The sequence below is a fragment of the Micrasema longulum genome, unplaced genomic scaffold (assembly GCF_059751315.1).
Source record: "Micrasema longulum isolate JH-2025_06_02 unplaced genomic scaffold, ASM5975131v1 h1tg002321l, whole genome shotgun sequence".
Taxonomy (NCBI): Eukaryota; Metazoa; Arthropoda; class Insecta; order Trichoptera; family Brachycentridae; genus Micrasema; species Micrasema longulum.
Window position 1 is genome coordinate 59,258 of NW_028279472.1, and position 18,482 is coordinate 77,739.

An 18,482-nucleotide genomic window follows, 5' to 3' on the forward strand; every position below is an offset into this window, starting at 1 on the left:
GTTTGATAATCAGAGGCGAAATTAAACCGTCCGAATATTACATTCGTAAGATGAAAAATTGATTGTCGGGTGTTATAAATTGATATTCAAGAGTATGATGATTTTTCTATTTTGACTCAACAGTCGTCAATGTTTTCGTGCAAAATGGTTGTCACGCGTCTTGGACGCGTCGGGCGGAGAAAGTTGTAAAATAAAAATAATAAAGAATGTAATAAAAACCTTGTACAGCCCATCCGCAGTTTTGTTGTCATCTTTCAGCGCTGGTAAAGTGGCGACACGATAGGAATCCGAGCGGCCATGCTGCAACACAACACAACTACCGACATGAAGCATGCCTGCGCCCTAGGGGCGGGGGACTAAAGGGGCTGTGGCTGGAAGTCGGAGGAGGGCAGAGGCCGGGAAAAGGGAGAAGGCGTTGACAAACACGATTGTAAAACAGCAAAAGTTCTACCGCATTAAGGGATTCGGGGCCCTGGGCCCCAAGGAGTCGGGGGCTCCCTTTCGGTGACTGAGTCAGAAACAAACTCGTCTTTTACATATTTACGTAGGTACTCCGGGGACCCCGAGAGGTTTGGGCCCCTAGACCGGGGCCTAGTGTGCCTACAGCGGCAATGCGGCTCTGTCTTACGACAGAGAATTAAATATCTAACAAGTGTCTTCCAACAAATGTTAAAACCGCTAATTCACAAAATAGACAAATAACATCTCAGTGAGATGAATTATCGAGAAGAAAATATTGACGTTACAGGCCTTAAATCTGTCGGTTTAAACCGGTATATATTTATCTGCAAACATTTTGACTCGATATTGCTAATTGAAGAAAAACAAGAATAGTCGGCCTACAATTTTTTGATTATTATTTTATTAAAATCTATTGGAAATTGTCGGTAAAATAGAAATGGTTAATGAGGTTGATTGACTATAACGTCAAATCGTCTAAACGATTATTTAAATTTACGTTGATTATTATACTTTTCAATTTAAAGTATTTTTTCTGTTTTACTAATGCTAGATGTGTTTTCCAATGGCGGCTGGGGTGGGAAAGCATTAAGGGATGAGTGCAAGAGAGATGAACGTGCACGAACAGGGTAGCAGATGCTTGTCAGAAATTATCGGGTCAAAAATAAGCCAATCATTCGTTTTGCTGATAGTTCGTGAGTTTAGAAAGTCGAGACTCCTTGACTGCGTCAAAGTAGTATTTGCTTAACAAATTTGAATCATAAAATACGACTTTTGCTAAACATATTAGCGGCTCGTCTCAGCAATACGAATGATTTTAATAACAAACAGTGAGATGGTTATAAAAAAACAAACAAGTTACGAACTTCTAAGAGATTTGCCATGTACTCCATGGTTTTGAATACAGACGCGAAATGTTTACTATTTATTTATTTTTTTATATACGATATCATTAAGTCAAGTTTGTAAACATGTCATCGCGAAAGCAAATCTCTCACAAGTTGTAAACAAACAATGGAGAAAAACTCGGGACAAAGTACGTCAATTGATAATGTGGATGAGTTGCAATCTGGAGTCCAACATAGTAAAGCGGTTGTCGGACAATTATCAAGCAATCTAACGATATATAATAAATTATAGGTCAGCATGTATGAATACAACTCGGGAGTAATAACAACTTCTAGCCGTAAAATGATTGAAAACGTGTTGAAAAAATATATTTTGAAAGTCGTACTAAGCTTCGTATTTAACTGCAAGTATATAAAATTCAATGTGTTAGATAAGATACCATTGCAGCAGCCAAAAATTGATTTATTGTAAAATATCGTAAAATCAAATGCGTTCAATTCAGAATGTATGTCGTGTGTTATCTCTCTTTATTGAAATTGTCATAATATCTTTAAATCACAATCACGATGCGTTTTAAATGATTTTAATTAATCGATAAAAAATACAATTGCACGAGTTTTTGAACAAATGATGGATCCATACAGTTAACCGGGTATTTAAATAGGTGGCAGTAAATTTCAATGATTACGTAATGAAAAGCTTTAAACATTCAAATCCATTTTTCGATTACGTAATCAGCAATTCCTGTATTAAATGGGGCGAAACTTAAAGGCGGGATAATAATATATATGATTATGGTCACGCTTAACACGGCCTAAAGGATACTAATTTCGGTGTGTTTTGACGCTTAGCGGTATTTGGCGGCGTCTTGTAAGAATTTGGCAAAGAGCTTGTCGGATATAGGTCGACCCTGTTCCCCTCTTCTCCCCACTCTCGTCTTCCTACAGCATAGACCATGCAGGAATAAGCTGCTATATTATAGACCCTACGAACAAAAAGGAATTTACTTCAAGCCCTTACAAATCTATCTTTAGCCACGAACTCCGATTTAGCTTCGAGATAAGTTAGAGCGAAAACTGAAGATCTATTCTTTATATAAAAGTATTTCCATTTGTTTGATTTTCATCTTATTTTAACAAATTATGATTGAATTAAAGTAATCTGAAACCTACCATGGCAGCTTTTCTAATGAATTAATACTTAAGTCATACTCTATTGATATCGCCCACATTCTGGTCAAACCCAGATTAAATATTGTACATAATTTTTTTAAAAGGGAAAATGTACATACTTCTTACATTTTCCACAATAAAACAATATAAATCGATGTAAAAACGTACATCGGTACAAAGCAATATTTTCCAGTGAACCAAACTATATTGGGTTTATTGACAGATTCATTTTAAACATGGCCTCTGTTAATAAACTCGATTTAATACAAAAGCACTTCATTTAGAGTCAATTTTTTACATTTAGTGAGCAATTTAACACTAACAAAATCGTGATGTATCCATTCTCGGTTATTGCGCATGTATTGTGTAGTCGTTTACAAGCATCAAATTAATATTGATATAAAAACCATAACTCCAAAACGACATTTTATACATAAAATATTAACCTTGTATTCTATTCTACTTTTTTTTCACAGAACCGTGAGCTATAACGATATTACAATAGCTAAAAATGGTATGCGGCCATCTGAATGCAAATTATTAGGTTTACTATATCGGGTCGGCTTCACGGGAGAACTGACAAGAATGGCGGATTTGTTCATCAATGAATAGCGAAATAAAATGCCAAAAAAGTCTTTTTGGCGAGCTGCCCGGCGAACCGTTCGGCCGGCTGATGTACTACGCTCAAAGGTGTGATCGGGTCAAACTCTGCAGGAGCAGCCACTTACTGCTAGACTCCGATAGTTAAGAAGTTCCTGGTGCATATTCTCGCCAAAGTGCCTGCACACATATTACATGTACGAGAAGAACTGTTGGCAAACTAACAAACACGTCACAAACGGTTTGCATAAAGCGATTTATGCGTCGGCCATGTTTTCAAAACAATTTCATATTGCAATCAGGTTTCTAAGAAAGATGCGGAAAGTCAACGGTCAGGTGGGCAATCACAATAACACTTAGACGAAATACAAACAGAATTTAGAGATATTTGAATTTAATGATAATTGAAGTTTTTAACTCGTAAGAGTTTGTTATTTTAATTATCTCTCAAACCTTCGCTTTGGTGAGTTTTGAACGTCAGCCAGTTGCCTACCAATTTTCGTAAAATCATATAATACACAGTACAGGGCCAATTAAAGTTTATTAATTTTTTTTTATTAATAAAACAATTACATACATACGTATTTAATTGTTAAATGAAATAAAAAAATAAAAAAAAGAGATTCTTTATTAAATAAAAGAACTTAAATTGGCTCTTCTGTAAAGTTGCTACATGTCGCTTGGTAACTTTTTTCTTTCTAGGATCGATAGATATACTTTTTTCTATTTTTAAATGTGATGAAACGCTAGCCTGTTTCAATAATGGTAGTTTTATATTTGATAATAGGTATATTACAGGACCACTAATTGTGGGGTTTAAATACAAAAAATACTCCAAAATTCCTGTAGTCATTTTTGAAACTGGGTTCAGTTTTATTGGTAGCGACTAATGACTATTAAATAACTAAATTAAAACACAACACTTAGTGGACCACAATGTTTTAAACACGTACAAAAATTCATCAAATAAAATAAACTTCATATAAAAAAGTATTTGAAACTTTTTTTAAACTTAGTAAAATCTTAACCATTCTATTTTATAAATCTTAATTCTACCCAGTTATTTTAAAAGGGCCACTTTAATGATTTTTATATTAATTGTAAAGAAAATTAAAAACGATTCACGATTAAACGAAATAATTTTATTTATTTCCGAAAACGCAATTTTACTTTTGATTAATTTACTGCATTATTTACAAATAACATTCTAAATTTTAAAATTAATTTTCTTTTATCGTAACGACAGCAGATAATAACAACCTTTTTGACATACTTCAAGCCTCCTTAAATTTAATTAAAAATATATAATTTATCAGCTACAGTAAATTGATTTGTAAATAAACACGTACTCGAGGTAAATACTATTCCGCAATAAGTACTAGGTCATATAAATAATAATATTAATAAAGTATAATATTTATGTTAACAATAATGCCGCGAATACATTGACTCACGCTTTATAAACAATTACTGCGTAAATAATTGGGTAAAGCAGTAAATATGTATTTATTTCATAAGAACGACCATTCAACATACAGGGTATTTTTGTAGGCAACAGGTGGCCAGTCGCATGATAAAAATAATTTTACGTGATATTTCTACAGATCAAACTCGAGTTCATTTATAGCTTCTAAAATATTTTAAATTAAAAAATATAATTAACTTTATGATTTTGACGCCTATATTATGTCAATCAGTATAGATTTCTTTCTTATCCTCAAATCATCATCTTAATTCCCATACATAATTCCTCCTTCTCCAATTTTACTCATATAGTGTCAATGCGGCTCGACCGTGCAATCACCTCCCATCCAACAAAGATGTTTCTACAGTATCTCTGTTTAAATTACGCCTAAAGAAACATCTCCATTCTCTTCCTTTATATCTCCTCTTTCCTCTCTCTTATTCCCTTTCTCCCATTGAAGACTAGTATCGATATTTATAGATTTATATACACATTTGTAATTTTCTCAAATTATATAAATAATAATATTTTATTGGTTGGTTTGAATAAATTCCCAGTTTGACAATAAACCCGCAAATGAACTAACATGTTAAATTAATAAAAAGATTTAAAAAAACGTATCTACGCTTGAATATTTAGTAAACACGGATACACTTTTTTTTATCGTGTTGGCCTGTTAAACCCATCCCGATATGTGCGCGCCTGAAAAATCCATGAAAATGACTTGAAAAATGATATTTTTGGGTAAATCCAAATATTTATAAAATTTACATTTGAAGCACTAACTTTGTGCTTATTCATCATAATAAAATAAGATTGTTTTTAACCACTTATTTTATATTTTTTTATACCGACCGGTTTCAAAGCTACACAAGCATCTTTATCAAGGTATACTCAACTAATGAATTCTATCCTATTTTATTTTAACGGTGGTTACTAAATAGTACATCGATACATATGCATGTAGTCAAGTCTTTTTGCCACGTTGTTCTTTTAAATTAAAATTCTATTTAAAAATAAGTGGTTCAAAACAATAATGTTTTATATTTATTTTATTACTAATTATTTATGTTTAATTCAAGATTTGCAATGTAACAATTTTAGAAAATCAATACTACGTTAATTCGACAATGCAAAAATTGAAAATTTACGATGTTTAGGTAAATTTACTCGGTTGAATTAATTATAACAAAATTCAAAGTTTGTTTAAACAAATATTTATGGTATTCACAGATTGTTTTAATATTTATATTTTGATTCTCAGTTTTGGGTTAAATTATAATCCATAAATATAAACATACGTTTTTATTTAATATGAAAATTTGTTTGTATTTTTCTTCTATAAATTGTATATTTTTCATATAAATAATTACAATATTTTGAATTTGTCCAAATGTTTTTCGAGTGTGGCCACTTTAACCAGCCAATGACAGGTCAAAAGCCCTGTAAATGTCTAGACTTCCATATTCCCTTATCTAGAGTGTTCTCCATCCCTATTGTAATTGGTTAATAATTTAAATGTTTTTATTTTTGTATAAATATTTTTTTTATAACTTAAGATACATGCATATTTTTATAATTATTATTTGTCATTGTTATTTAGAATATCTAATAATAAGTTAACTATTATACCATATTTAATTTTCATATAATACATTTTAGCTCAACACGTGTTTTTACCTAAAGGCCGAAACATGTTCAACCCAATGTAATTTTTGTATTTGAATATAAAAAAAAACCTAACCTGACTAATTTTATTGTAATCATTGACTATTGTAATAGGACAGTAGAACACTATTGATAGTTTAAATCATTGTTGAAATAAAATGCATTATAGTCCTCTAGTTATATAGTGGAACGAAGGTCATGATTTATATCCAAATTTATTTATTTATTTATTATATATATACGGCCTAAGCCATTTACAACAGTTACATGAAGAAACATAAATGCAAGAAACTGAACAAAAAGAACATAAAACTATTTGGCAAAGACAAACAAGGGCAAAAATATAATAGTATAGAATATATTTAAAAAAACGAAAGATCAAAAACTTTGAGCTAAACCATGCCAATCCAACTTCATCCCACACTGTTTAGTCGCGAAGAGATCTACGAAAAGCCGGAAGATCTATCCCAAAAAATTCCAAGTCGTGTGATGAATTGACTAATCTACACATTCTGGACATAGGGGCATAAAAACCAAAGTTGCTCTTAGAAGATTTTATAAATAGCAGATTTTGACTTCTGGTGATACGGTTGGGAACATGAAAAGAAATTGATTGCAACAGAGATGGGACATCACTTAAAGCATTAAGTATTTTGAAAATGCATATAAGGTCCATCTCAGTTCTACGTCTCTCCAATGAAGACAGGTTAAGAGATTGCTCTATTTCAAAATAAGCATAATTACCCCTTTGTAATCCGAGCAACCATGCCACTTTTCTTAAAAAACGGTGTTGGACAGACTCGATATGGTCAATATGAGTCCTGTAGAATGGAGACCAAATAGGAGAAGCGTATTCTAGATGGGGTCGAACTAGTGAGCAATAAAGAGTTTTGATGGTATTAATATTTTTGAAGTCCGCCGTCACTCTATTGATAAAACCGAGAAGTTTGAGAGATTTGTTTACAATATTATCAATGTGTTCACGATAGGAGAGTTTACTTTCTACGAACCATTGAAAGGGACGAAACCATTGAAAGGGAAGTATTTTTTAGTTTGTAGTTGAATTGTATAGGTTTTTTTCGTCGCGAGAAAGATATTATTTTACATTTGTCAATGTTAAGTTGAAGACAATTGATGTCGCACCATTCATTAAAACAATTAATATCATGTTAAAAAAGAAGACAATCACTGGGAGATTTAATCAGTTTAAGTACCTTGTTGTCATCAGCAAAAAGCCAGAATTTTGTATTTCGAAAAAAAATAATTGATTGTAATCAGTCATTTATTGGAGGATAAGATTAAAAGAAAACGTTTATCGAAATATTGATCCGAAAACGTAAAGATATCATGAATAGATATGTACCTATTTATCCACATGTGTAATCTTTAAAATAGATATTAATGATGTATTTTTTTAAGTACAACTTTGTTTTTGGAGTTATCTGAGTTTATTCTAATGGTAATTGAGTCGCCTCAGATTTGCAGATGACATAGTGGTCATAAGTAAAGACATGAATGAACTAGGCGAAATGATTATGGAACTACATGAGGCTTCAAAAAGGATCGGTTTGGAAATAAATATTCACAAAGTCCAACAAAGAGACACATTTTCACTAACAATAATAAAATCTGAGTGGTTGAAAATGCGATTGGTTACCAATGCAGTGCCTCATGCACCATTAGATGCGGAAAGACAATAATAATGATGATTCCTGCATTAGCAAGAAATGAATACGGAAAAATAAACAAACAAACCATCGCGCCGTTTCTCCGTAGGGGTAGGCAGAGGAAAGAACGCCATATCACTCTGTCTTTGCATACAGACCTCGCTTCCTCTACATTCATACATCTTCTCATGCACGCACGCCGATTATTCCTACTCTTGACATGACCATCTTTATGTATTTGATGGACTTAATCGTGGCATGTCTTTCTCGGTCATTCTCGTGTTCTGCATCCATCGACATTCGCATGGTAGATCCTTTTGGCCGTTCCTTTGCTGTCCATTCACTCTACATGTCCAAACCGACGCAGCACCCCTTTCTCGATTCTGTCGATAATGCTTGTCTCAGCCTTACATAGTTCACGGATCACGACATTTGTGCACCTCATATACCGTATCATATACCGTTTTACCACACATTCGCCTGATAAATTGCATTTCAACAGCATTAAACCTACTTTCTACAGTATTTTTTTCAATTCCATACTCACACATAAGGGATGGCACTAGAACTCTATGTTTTTTTTTAGTTTGTAATTTAAAGAAAGACAGGTGTTAAATTGAAAATGGATGCTATGCGGAGCAAATCTTACATACAGAAATATATGACTTTAGATATAAAGCCATTCTGTAGTAAAGATCCTCTACAGAAAGATACTAAAGCATACACAATTGCTAGCATAAAGATTCATAGTTAGCACATAAAATATAATGGGCGGCTAGAATATGTATGACGGAGGCGTTGGTATTGTCTATTTGTAAGTATATTCAAACAATATAAAATATATACACTTTCAGAATACAGAACAGTGTGTTATTTGGATACCATAAAAGTACTATACCCTATTCTATTCGACAATAATAACGTTTGTAAATTTAAATGTATCTATGTATTAAATTAATATAAAAATTGTATTTACTAGTAATAATTTATACTTATATTTTTTATCTAAATATATTTTTAAAAATATATTAAAAAATGTTCTTAAGGCTTTACATTTCTGTATGCAAGAGGTAAACGTACTGTATCTCCAAAAACCCAACTTTTAAGGAGGGACAAATTAGTTATATTTTATACTTGTAACATTTGGTATTTTTTAATAAGAGACTGTAAAGTTTTTTTTCTAAAATATATACTTTTTACGTGATCTATAATGTTTTTTACTAAATTTTTAGATTTTTTAAATGATAAAATTAGTTTACCCCAAAATATCTTTATCTATCTTTAAATTTATAGAATTTTTTGTCCGTAATAGAAAAAAGCACTAAGTATTTATTAATCATAAAAATGTTTTTTGTAGTTTAATATTTCATAAATAATAGAATGCTAAAAAGGTCCCTATACATCAACAATAAGTTTTAATTATCATGAATTCATTGGCATTCAAAATAAGTTAAGATTTTTGATAAACCAACAGCAAAGTTTTTTTTTCAGGGAATAAAAGGAAGGAAAAAACTTTTTTCTGTAAAACAATAGTATTTAGAGTTCTTTTCTTACTTTCCTTGGTACTGTATGCTTTCTTACTCTCATTCTTTAAAGTGATGTGAAGTTACAGTAAACAATATATAAATAATTAATAATATATAAAGTTTTTATTAAAGAAATTGGGAGGTACTCATAATGCTATTTACCTCATAATGGAGGACGAAAAATTTGGTTTCGACATAGTAATATTTCAACTTCATCATACTTGGAGTTACTGTAATTTACCCCTCGCATATAGATTTAGTAAAATATTACGAATACAAGAGTAGCATAAATAGTCATTTAATGTAAGGAAACTTTAAAACATAAATTGGAAATGTATTTAGGAATTCTGTAAGAATCATAGTTTTACTGACGAAGTTATGTTTGCAGTAGCAAATATTACTAAATTACATCACACCAAGTTTATTTGTTGCACGAACATACCCTTGGAAGTGTATACGCTTCAGTAAGTATATATTTCAATGTTGTTCTACGTAAATTATATAAAGCAGATTTTTTGGCTCATTAGGTTTGATTTTTACTCGTGTTAACTTGAACCGATTTTAAATTGAAAGATACATAGCGACATCTGAACAGATTGAAAGAACAAACCTCGATGAGACTTAGAAGTCTAGATACTTTTCAGGGCTCTTGCACTTAGACAGAGTGGTAAATCAAAAATATTTTGAGTTTGTCCAAATTTTTGTAGACAAGAACTGAAATCAAACCCCTTGCGAGCTGTTTATATTAACATATTACAACAAAGATGAAGAACATTTAAGAGAAGGTAAAATAGAAATCTAGGCATCTACAGATACAGAACATCAACAGATGAAAGAATTGAAGGAATTTAGAGGTTCAAATACGGGCAGAATGGTGAATGTTACACAGTGTGTAAAGTGGCCACTTAAACCAACCATTGACAGGTCATAAGCCCTGTAGATGCCTAGACTTCTATATTACCTTCTCTTAAATGTTCTTAAGCTCTGTTGTAGAATGGTTAATGTTTAATACACAGTTACAAAATATGATCAAGATATGCTGCGATTAGTGTACCAATGCAGTGCCCTATGCACCATTAGGTGCGGATAGGGAATGATGATGATGATGAAAGGTATGACGTCTTTATCTTACCATCATAATTGAGTCCCTGGAACATGTTTTAATGATTTATTTTTAAAATTAATTATTGAACTTTTTGTAAATAACGTTATTTGTACATTGGGGGGCTTATTGCCGAATGGCAATTTATTCCAACCAACCAATAAAATAATAGTTGAATTTTTAAAATTTAAGTTACAAAACATATTCAATAGAAAATAAAGATTAAAAAGCTCAAGATATATCAAAATAGAAATAAACGTATTTGTTTATAAATTACCTAAAATCAAAATTATTACTCAACGGAAAAAAAGGAAAGAGTTAAGGAGGAGAGATTAAGGAAGAGAAGAGAGATGTTTCTTCAGACGTGACTTAAACAGAGATACTGTAGTAACATATTTGATAGTGGATGAGAGATGATTCCACAGTCGCATGGACACTATATGAGTTAGAGAAGGAGGAATTCCGGATGGGTATTAAGAGTGCCTTGAGAATTAGAACGAAGAGGTAAACCATGAACTGATAAGCGTTGAAATTTTTCACGCAGGTATATAGGAGCGTTATGACTATGAAGTACATTGAACAGAAGTGAGAGGGTCAGGTCTCTCCGCTGTCTAATTTTGAGTCATTTCAGTTGTCTACGATAATCAGAAATGTGGTCATATTTTTTAAGACCCAAAATGTATCTTATGCATGTATTCTGAAGTCGTTCAAGTTTATCGAGTTGCTCACAGCTTAAATCAGTCATGGAAACATCAGCGTAATCAAGAATGGGTAGTAGTTATGCTTGTACCAGAGTGCATTTAGTATTAATGGGTAAGAATTTTTGCAACCTTCTAAGTGAGTGAAAAGTGAAAAATATTTTCCTGCTTAATTCATTAGTACGAGCTCGTCATGCATAATGCATTATGTGAGTAAAGCCTCGATATTTGGTAGCGTGTGATCGCCCTTACATCCTCGAATTTAACTAGTGGTCCCCTGAAGAAACTGTTTCCTTTGTGATGGATTAATAAATGAAATAATGACATCTTGATAATATGAACATCATTACGTACTGTAAATATTACTTCACCAGTACAATATAGATGTGATAGAAGTTTTAAGTCATTATTAAAAGTGGTTATTATAATTAACGATGACAGCTATGGGCATAAGATGTTGACAGCGAGATAAAAATAATATTAAAACTCTTTGCCCGCCGGCAAGGTGGATTCGTTAGCAGACCACTCGTGCATGTTTGCAGAGTAATATGGAAATTTAATCAACGAAATGGGGGGGAAAAGACGACCCCACTGAGCGAATAATATGACGTATCAGTTCACTTCGGTAACGAAAATAGAAAAGAATAGAAATTACACCATCAATTGTAATAGAAAATGAAAAACTTAATGAAGTCACTGAAATTAAATATTTAGGTGTAATGTTGGATTCAAAACTTACATTTTACCAAAACGCTAAGATGGTAATAAAAAAGATTGCAAAAAAATATCTATTTTGGGAAGGATCAGAAGATTTATTGATAAGGACTCTTGCAAAACTATTTAAAAAGCAATTATTGAACCACACGTTAACTACTGTACAAGCATTTTATTTTTATCAAACAAAGAAAACATAGATAAACTAACTGTATTACAAAATAAAGCCTTTGGAATCATTTTGAAAAAAAACAGATACACGAGGGTAAAGTCGATGGTAAATGAAATGAAATTATTAACATATAAACAAAGAATATTTTACAATACAATGATATTTGTTCATAAAATTATAAACTCTAATAAAAAAACAGAATTTTGGAAAAAAATTGATCGGAACCAGCATGAACACGATCACAATACTAGAGAAAATAAATAAATAAATAAATTAGCGTTTATTTGAGTAAATAATACAATGTGTTCAACAATATTTTGAGTGTGTCAAAATTTTTGTAGACAAGGACTGGATTCAACTCCCTGGGGAGCTGTTTATATCAACATATTACAACAGAGATGAAGAACATTTAAGAGAAGGTAATATAGAAGTCTAGGCATCTACAGGGCTTATGACCTGTCAATGGCTGGTTTAAGTGGCCACGTAACACAGTGTGTTGTACACAGTTATCTCCTGTCTCCGTCCTGCTCAGTTATTCGGGCGTAAAGCGAAACGACAAACAAAGGTGACGCGTATGCGGAAGGGAACGACATCCTAAATAGAACTTACAGTAGACCCTTGTAAACAGTCCGTGCTTTTTACTGTACTGCTTGTTTTGCTTGTCAAAGTCGACGTGATGATACTTGCTATCTCCGCTGGTCAATCTCCGTCCTTTGGGGACGACTCTTTAGCTCGGATTTGTATGGAGTGTTATCTCTATAAATTATATCTCAATGTTTTACACCGAAATATTTTACAATCCCTGAACTAGCAACTGAAGCGTAAGAAGAAAGACTGAAATTATACAATAAACTACCAGACAAAACTAAACAAAAGACTCAGACAACCTTTACAAAAGATGTTAAAAATATTATTATTAACAGTAGAATGTGAATTTTAAAAGTGAAAATATTTTGTTAAATGAATGTAACCCGTAAGGGTTTATCAATGAAATTCAAATGAAATTTAAAAAAAAATAATAATAAAAAAAAGATCTTGCCTTCACGTAACAAATAATAACGAAATATGCTGCAATTGACGAACCAATCGATAAGTCTCTCACCTTCCCATTGTAATCGGGGGTCTGATGACATAAAAGTAAAGAAGATTCCTCGAGCAAACTTGAACGGACCGAAGGCGGTGTAAAATATTATGTCGGTCACCATTCACTGTGGAATAGTTAGCCTCGTCTGCTGATGAAAGAAAACTCGGTACAATAATTGCATCGCGCGTCACCAGTCCGTTCGCAGTCGGCAGTTGTATTCAAGCGGGCAAGCGATCAATCGAGTGGCACTTGTAATTCAGGGTTCTTTCGCTCGGAGCGCGAACGTTATATAACGCGGTGCGAGACATACGCCCACTACACAATACAGCACACCGCACATTATGCACATCGGCTGTATTCTGTATTGTTATGTCACGAGGACCGTCAAGAACGAAACACCTCCTCGGCTATATGTATGATTATTAATAGACAGTTTTTTTAATGGATCAACAATTCAACGTCTGCATACTAATGCCTTCAAACAAATGGACAACATTTATATTTTATCGTGAAAATTTTGATAGCATGATTTTTAGCACGAATTTATTTTAAGCGAAAAAAATAATAATGGCAAATAAAGATATCTACATTTAATTATGAACACAAAAGTTCGTAGCAATTTTTTTACTTATTTTATTTTACTAAGATATACGGCGAAATTTCCTTTTACAAAACTTACAATATAAAATATTTGGTTTAATTATTTTTTTTTAAAAACATACATTGCTAAGATTTAGAAACAAAAATTAAAGATAAAAATTATATAACACATTCAGTAGAAATTTAAAACAATAAAAAATAAATGTAAAAATTTAATTAAATAACTAAAGGCTGCCATTTCGTAAGAAGACAAAGACGCAGAACTCGTTGATGCACCGAGCTGTACAGTTATATTATAAGGAAATAATGTAAGTTAAAAAAACATGTGTGTGAAAGATAAATTAGCTATTAAAAAGTCATCGTATTCGATTTGGCTTTAAATGTTTGGAAATGTTAATAATAAGTATATATTTTAATAATGATTAGATAAAAGTTAATATTAAAGACTAAATAAATAAATTAATTAAAAAAAACATTTAAGTTTGTAAGTGAAAATTCTTGATGGAAGTTCATTGTAATTTATTATATAAATAAAACACGAGTGATACTTTAATCCACAAATTTGGAATATCCAGTGACCGGTTTCATCGCTTTCGCGACATCTTCGAGACTGGTCCAGTCTGACTGACCAGTCTCGAAGATGTCGCGAAAGCGATGAAACCGGTCACTGGATATTCCAAATTTGTGGATTAAAGTATCACTCGTGTTTTATTTATATAATAAATTAATTAAAAGGTAAATATAACAGGAAAATAATAAAGCACTGTTTCATATAACAGTTATACTAAAGGCTTAATTACCATTCACCATATTTGAAAGGTTCAATAGGTTTGATCTATAAGAACAAAATCCTACACAAAATATATCCGATACGTGGGAATAACTATTGCCGAGTTCCTGGAGTCTATTTAAAACGGCATTACAAGTATACACTGTCCGTTAATTGTTGCTACAAAACGGTGGTACCTGTCTAGTAATTATTCCAGGCACCCTGAAGTTGATGAAAGATAACAGTTCTGGGCAATCCAATATTAAATTTACAATATTGATTATTACTTATGTATGGTGTAGGAAACATAAGAAAAGGGCAAAGAAAATATTAAACGTGTAAGAAATAATTTGTAATCTTCCGCCACGTTCGGAGCTAAATTTCTAATTAAAAAACTAATTTATTGATTCGGTGAAATACTACGGAAGATGTATCAAGAAATGAAAGTAAAGGAAATAAATGTGTCACAAGTGTGATAACCATTTATCAATGAATGTAAAAAACTGTCCCGCTACGAATAAATAGGTTTGAAACAAAAAATGTATAATCGACCGTTTTCCTTGTATGCGCAAAGCGCGGGAAATCGTTAATGCCATTTAACAAAATAATAATTATATCGATTGACATGTATATCTACACTCGATAATAACATAATTGAGAGGCTAACAGATTGTGACACGACTTGACGAGTAATTACGGATAATTTATGAACAAATGTTACAAATTATTGTGTGACAGGCGGGTGCAGTCGGATAACATTGTTATTATTCAAATTACATAATAAATTACTTCTGCTATTTACCCTGACATTATTTTAGAATTTTTAGTTGGGGACCTCTCGTTCAAACATTTATACACCGCGATGCTGTTTATTAAAAAAAATATATATCTATATATATATAGATACGATACACGAAAATGGAGTATCTTTGTGAACCGCCTTGTGAATTAGTGGTTAGTGCATTTAACTAAGAACGATACTAATTTACTTTATTTTTACTCTATATTTTAAACGCCCTCGGCGACCTTTTTTACATTTTTGAAAAAAAAAATATAAGTCGGTTTCTATTTGTGAATTGCGATGAAATAAACTATAAAAAAGTACAAATGGAAAATAATACTTACACATAAAACCACAAAAACAATAATGGGACTCGACACTAAAAGGCTGACCCAATAAATTATTCTACCCTCAAAAAAGCCTTTATTTCAATTTTGATATTGCGCAGCAAGATACAACATAGATAAATAATTTGTCTCTGAATCACTACCATCCCCCTTTCCGCACACAGCGGTGCATAGGGCACTGCATTGTTAAATTAAATTCAGCGCAGTTTGATCATCTGTTACATGAAGGTAAGGTGATTAATCTTACGCTCCAGGCGCCAGTCCCGGAACAATGAAATATCGCAGTTCAAAAAACCTTTACAAATCAATATTTCACATCCACCCAATGATTACAAAACACTTTTACAGGGTTCTGGTCCTAAATCACAAAAAATGTATTTTTAATCCGCCTGGGCACAGAGAGTATCTGAATAGGCGAGCTAATATAATGATTAGTACTATTTTTTTTCAATTTATTTAATTTACAATTTTTTTGTTTAGATTTGGTAGATTTTAAAAATATATCACTTTATTTATTCAAACAAAAAATTCCACATAGGCATGGCCTGTGCGTGGGTATACTTAATATAGAATACATTATTAAATCTATGGTGTAAATGTATAAATATAAAAAATAGAGAGACATTAAGTGGAAAATTCATTCAGTTCTTTTTTTATAAGTGGATAAAAAGAAATAGAAAAAATAAAAAATAGATGTAGAGCAAAAAATAATAAAATAAAAGTAGATAATTATATTAAGAAAAATTACGAAAGCAAATAAAAAGTTTATCTGGAAGTGAAAACATCGAGAGGCTTAAATTGTCATTTTCTGTTGTGTGTTCAAAGTGGGAGATAGGTCTACAGTTGACATGCCTCTGTCCTAGTATTGATTTACAAAATGGAATCTCCGACAATTGATTTCTTCTCTAATATTATAAAATAAAATATCTGAGGTCCTATTCATACAAAATATGTGACATTCAAAATTTTATTAGCATAGCGAAGAGTTGATGATGTTTAAACACCACTATGGAAAATAAAGAATTCGTTAGTAAGCTAGACTAGACGAACGTCAACTTGCAAGAAGTATAATATATGATAAATGTGTATCACAGTAACAGATTACATATTAATATTATCTAAGATTACAAGGCTGAAGAATTGGCTATGTAGACGAAACGTACGGGGCGTCGTATTATGGCAGACATACATCATAATAAAAAAATTAATGTAAACTTAACAAACGATTGATAAATAAACAATAACACCAATTTAATGATTGTTATTGAATGAATATTCCAGTAGCTCAATCACAAATAACTATTGACGTGAAATAGGTGCGAGGGTTTTCACGGTCACTGTTATCAATATTATGTATCTTTTTTGGGTGATACCGTGTATATTGGATTTGATCCGACGTTTCGGCTACCATTGCAGGAGCCATCTTCAGGGAAAACTGTGTGTTTTATAGAGAAATGTATGTGTTTAAGTACTAGTAATTTGTACCGTGTCACAGTCAGCGGTAGGCACATTTCTAGTTTTGTAGGAAAGAATAATTATGTTTATGTACTAGTAATTTGTACTGTGTCGCAGCCGGCAGTAGGCACATTTCTATTCGTTTTTGTCATATGTAGTGCTGGGAACCATGTTGAATTTAATTTAAGCCCGTCGTCTTTGTTTATAATATTTGGATGTCTGTGTATTTCAATTGCCTCTTTTATTATTTGTGCACTATAATTACTAGGTTTATGTAGAATTTTTGGTTCAATGGCGAAAAAATGTCCTGTGTCTATAAAGTGTTCCGCTATTGCGGATTTGTCTGGATGCCCGAGTACAAATACACGGTACAAATTACTAGTACATAAACACATACATTTCTCTATAAAACACACAGTTTTCCCTGAAGATGGCTCCTGCAATGGTAGCCGAAACGTCGGATCAAATCCAATATACACGGTATCACCCAAAAAAGATACATAATATTGTTAACTATTGACGTGCTTTAAAACATGCTAAGCATTTGAGCGATCACAGTGAACAATAATGAACATGCTTAAGGTATCGCAGTCATAAGTCAACGCGTGTGTAATCTCTAAGTCAACGCTCGTGTCGGTTTGTTTTCCTTGTCAATAAATACAGCACACTGGCGAAAAATCGGCGATTACAATAAAAAATAATACAATATATTGCATTTGAAATAGTAAAAGGCGTATCAAATACAAAAAAAAATTGAAAATTAAATTACAATTACTATGGCGACTGCTTTTCTTGACATTTGGCTTGCCAACCGCCGGCTTAATGCATAAAATAGCATGATAAAAAATAATAAAATAAATAAAAATAGCAGTTTTGGAATATTTTCCATATTTACACCGGCGAAATTCAAATATGCGATTGCGCAGCAGGATTATATATATAATTATACAATACAATAATTATACTAGAGCGAGATCTCATGCATTGTTTTACACACCCAGAAGCCGTACAAATTCAGAATTCACCCATTAATAGGGCAATTCGCTTGCTGAATACGGCGTGTGCGGATAATATGGATCTATTTTTCTGTACATATCGGCAGTATAGCAGCCATATGCTTTCTATCCATTAACTTCTAACTTATATTTACAGTTAGCGTTACGTAACAGTCCGTAAAGTAATTCGGACTACAAATTGTCAAATAAAAAAAAAATTAGGCGAATAAAAACAAATATAAGTATTTGTTCTATCATTTACTTAAACATTAATAATTTCCATATACATTTGTATGGAGTGAACAGGGTGAATAATTACCTACTATCAGATGTAAACTTAGTATTTGTAAATTTATTTG

General features: G+C 31.9%; 2 protein-coding genes across 9 annotated transcripts in view; both read right to left on the reverse strand.

Moving 5' to 3' along the window:
• LOC148272496 (sodium/potassium-transporting ATPase subunit alpha) overlaps positions 1–18,482 on the reverse strand; it is a 65,158-nt gene that overhangs the window by 36,959 nt on the left and 9,717 nt on the right. For 4 of the 8 annotated variants that reach the window (XM_088239969.1, XM_088239970.1, XM_088239968.1 and 1 more), the window contains exon 2: positions 220–300. The exons of the other annotated variants lie outside the window; for them this stretch is intronic. The gene's annotated coding sequence lies outside the window, so the exon portion shown is untranslated. The remainder of the gene's footprint in view (positions 1–219; positions 301–18,482) is intronic. 8 annotated transcript variants of the gene reach the window in all.
• LOC148272497 (sodium/potassium-transporting ATPase subunit alpha-like) overlaps positions 1–18,482 on the reverse strand; it is a 46,787-nt gene that overhangs the window by 18,803 nt on the left and 9,502 nt on the right. The window lies entirely within an intron of this gene.